The sequence below is a fragment of the Pygoscelis adeliae genome, unplaced genomic scaffold, assembly GCF_000699105.1.
Source record: "Pygoscelis adeliae isolate BGI_AS28 unplaced genomic scaffold, ASM69910v1 Scaffold26, whole genome shotgun sequence".
Classification (NCBI taxonomy): Eukaryota; Metazoa; Chordata; class Aves; order Sphenisciformes; family Spheniscidae; genus Pygoscelis; species Pygoscelis adeliae.
The window spans coordinates 1,126,068-1,130,541 of record NW_008825104.1 but is presented as its reverse complement, the minus strand read 5'-3'; positions in this window follow the sequence as shown (position 1 = coordinate 1,130,541).

Below are 4,474 nucleotides of genomic sequence, written 5' to 3'. Positions count from 1 at the left end.
TCTTCTCTTCTCTTCTCTTCTCTTCTCTTCTCTTCTCTTCTCTTCTCTTCTCTTCTCTTCTCTCCTTCCCTTCCCTTCCCTTCCCTTCCCTTCCCCTCTCTGCTGCCACTGTGTTTTGGGGTTTTTTTACAAGCATCACACATACCACCCCTGAGGCTGCTGTTAGGGTAGGTAGGTGCCTTTCTCCTGCCTGCATCCCAGATGCAGAAACCATGTGCAGCAGAAAACAGTGACTGAACTTCAGATAGCTCCGTTGATGTAGCAGGGAAGGGTAAGTGCTCGTGCTGGCTCAGGAAGAGGGATCTTTGAAGGCTCAAGAGTAAGCTTCACTACCAGTGAGCTGCTAAAGAGTCTTATTGCACGTTTTTCTATTTTCTCCTTGGAAACTAAGAGGAGAGGCTTCAGGAAAAGGATTAACTACCCGTGCAACTCCCTGTGCTGGCCGAGTCCCACTGAGCAACATGGGTGTCTCCATGAGGCAGCCTGCACGACTGGTTCTGACAAGTTGCAGCAATGTAACGCCTTTGGATGGTCCTGGTATGAAGTGATGAGTCTAACTGCAGCTGTCACACAAGCAGAAAAGGGTGACTGAGCAAAGGGCAGGGCAATCACCAGCAACACACCAGCCAACAGGAACCAAAGCCTCCCTGTAAAAAAAGGGGTCTGAAGCCCTTTGAAGGGGGACACCACATAGCCCAAAGTTTGACGGAGGTCCGTTTCAGTGTCACATTGCTCAGCCTCACCTGTGGAGCCAGGCACCTTTGCCTAATACGTGCCACAGAGCATTCTTCAGCTCCTGAGCCACCTCTAGCCCTAAGTATGCAACCATTTGGGGGGGGGAATGTTTTCGAAATGCATTCTACAGTTGCCATATGCTATTGAAAGAACTGAAATTGAGGTGGCGTGAGGGGGGGGGGGGTTAATTAAATTAGTAATAAATAGCCACTAATGTTTGCATTATAGTAATTTAAACTCAGTATGTTATCTTCTGTATCTCCTGCATCTCTTCTGATTTTCTGTTTCATTGTAAATGTATACAACACTCTAAGATAAGGCAGCTTGTTCATCTTTGACAGGGAGAAATTAAAAAGATAGTTGGTATTTCGGGGTGTCATTTTGTTGCTATTAGCATAAAATAAAAACTGGTTTGCTGTATAGAGTTTTCAGGTCTTGCAGGTGCTACGGTAAGGATTCTGCATATGGGATGTTGCACCTTTTCAAGTGTGGTCCATTTCACAGTCAGTAGTCAGGGACCACATTTTTGTCAGATTTGGGGTAGAGGGGAGGGCTGTATTGTAATGGCACCTGGAAGCTTCAGCTTGCAACAATGCTATTATGCCAGATACTACTGAAAACGAGAGAGAGAAAAAAAAAGAGTCTTTGTTGCAGAGAACTTAAAATGTATCAGAAAGGGATGGCAGGAAGACAGACAGGCAAGAGCAATGAGATATGATGAGACAGCCTGAAGGAGCAATGTCAGGGAGCCTGACAACTTATTCCAGACTTTTTTATGTGTTTTCTAGAACACAATTGTTCTAGTTTTGCTCACAAAAAAAGACTCCACATGATGCTGCAAAGAACTTGTTCAGGACTCTGCATGCAAGTTAGTCAGGAGAAATCAGCCTTTGACTTTTAATGAAGAATTAAAACAAAGCAAGGGAGTCTGAAGGCATTTTTCCGTCCACCGAAAAATGACGAGAAGGGGAAGAGGAGAGTAAGATACTAATGAATCATGAAACCCTTGAAATAAGCCCCTCCTTGCTTTCCACTCTGGAAACTCTTAGAGTTTGGCCAAAGATGATGTGCTAGGGCTAGCAAGGAGGATCTGAGAAAGTACTTCATGATACCTGACTCAAAGGTGTAGAAGAGTAATTAGCCAGCAGGGAATGAGGCCTTCACCTCTCTGCAGTGCTGAGTGGAGAGAGAAAATAGGACGTAAGTCACAGCAGCCCATTGTCCATGCTCTCGATTACGCTGGTAGTGACCCACAGAAGGTTTTGAATGGTGGCGTGGAATCAGTCCCACGCATGCATCTCCCAGGGGGCCTCCAGTGGGCTCCCTGCAAGTGCTGCTTCAAGGTACGGTCAGACCCATTATCCACACTTCTGCTTGTCTGGGGGATATGGGTTTGGACCAAACGACTAGTGATTACACTAATTTTAGGATATTCAGCTCAAGATACTTTATAATGACCTGAGTGCTTATCTTCAGAAATCAGGCCTCTGGGGACATTTCAGACTGAGCAAGCCAGAAAAACAAGCCACTTCAGAATCACTGCAAAAATCCTGGTCAGAGACTTCAAAATGCTAACTGTTCATCCTCATTTGTAAATTTCCCTTGAAATCAGACATCTTGAGGATTTTCACTTTTTGCTAGTTAAAAGCTGTGTGATAGGAAGATTTTTTTGGTGCTTGTTTAGAAGCCATGTGAGATTTTACACCTGCATGCAAAACAAAATAAATGTATTTTGTTACTACCTCGAACCATATAGCCACTTCTATTAAAAGCTGCATGCAAATAGCTATCTTTAGTGTGCCATAGATTAGTCATATTTGTTTTCCAAGGAAGATTATAAATAGTGTTTAGGGGGGAAACAGAGAGTATTTTGCAAATAAGCCCAGATGGAAAACTAACAGATGGCCTAGTACTGTACTTTGTATGCTCAGCCTTACATTTAAATTAAAAATGTTCATAATTAAGATGAAGGTCTGTAACAACACTAGCTACTTTTCCTGTGGCAGCATCATATATCATGTATCACAGGTATGAACTACAGACTTTTCATAAAATAGTGGTAAAACATATATACAAATTTTGCTACTTAGTTAAAACAAAGGTAGGCAATAAAATGCAATTCATGGAAATTAAAGAAAGGGGAAAATAAAAACCTTTTATACAAACATACGTCATATAATAAAGATGTCTACCGCCGTCTGGCCTTTTTCCCCTGCAAATTGAATGACCCACCTCCTTACGTGGAAGGCGAAGGAGAAGAAGGATCACATTTGTTATGTGCCTTCAGCCAAGAACCAAAAGGCCAGTAGGATTTTCCTATTGCGTTACCTAAATGAAATGGGGTTCTTGAATTTTAATAATTAGAAGATCAGGAGAAGACGGTTGATAAACTGTGGCCCTATACATACACTATATTCTGAGAACTGAATCAAAAGCAGTGATTTACATGCTAATATTTTCCTCCCATAAAGTGGCATGTATATGCACGTAGGTATTGCTGCCAGACACTCCGTTGCTAAAGCAAGGGCAGTACCTTGCACATGGTCTGACAGGTCAGGGCATACAACAGGCAGAGCAGGGTCTCTTTTCTCAGCGTGCAATCCCAACCTGTGCTCCTCACCACCCACAGCATTGACACAGCATGGGAGAGATGCAACACCTGCACTCACACCCAACAGTCTCTCTACATCTCCAATGTTCGTTTCATGTCATCTGCGAGAGAAGGGAAGAGGTGCTCCTTTTACACCAGTCTATAAGCAGGCTGCATCGAAATCAATTGCAAGTTACACTTGTTCTTGGTCCATCCAGGATTCAGGAAGAGTAAAAAGGGCTTCAAAGTGTTTCGGTCTTCCTTCTGCGCTCCCTGAAGTGTTTTCCTCAGTTGTCCCAAGTCAGAAGCCAACCGTCCAGGCATAACCTTGTGGCAAGAGGGACTGCCTCTGTACAAGGCACAAACACCTCCCAAATCTACCTGCCAGGCATTCTTGAATATCAGCAGGATTCAACAAAAATGACACTATCAGGAGACCCTAGGCTGCAAGTCAGCAACTCACTGGGTTTACAAATCAGTTCACAGCAGTAGAAAATATGTGCTTTGTTATCAGATAGCTTCTTCTATTGCTCTCACAGCCATAACATTTAAAAGTGCCTTACCACAGCGCATTAAATAGTATGACTCAGAACTATCATCTGGCTCATTTTCCAGCTCAGCCTGTCCCCACAGAGGGAATTCAATGTATAGCAGAGAGTCTTGCTTTGCTAGGATAAATACTATTTTTTCACATTTTGCTGTGTATATATTAGCAAAGGAAAGCCCGAAGCTGCATGCCTTGCATTGGAGCAGAGTGGGGGATGTTTGTGACAGTTGTCCCTGCCTGTGGGAGCTCACCCCACAGGCACAGGTCAGCTCCCAGGATGGCAGAGACAAGCTTGCCCTTTTCATAACAAAAATAGCTTGAAAAACACAGGCAAAGACACCAAATCTAGAAACTTACTGTTCTTGATTAACCAATCTGATAGCAGAGAGTTCTTAGGCGTTCATGTTACTATTTGTAAAACCAAGTAAAAGGCTGTTTCTTTCTGAGGGAGTGCTACTGTAATGCTGTCAGTCTCTGACTGCTCTTTCAGAATTTTCTGTGTAGGTTTGACAGTTCTGGAAGTAAATCTTTAAGACAAATTCCCACTCATTAAATTCTCCCTCCCTCCTTTTCCTCATGTGTGTATCACCGATCAGGTGGCA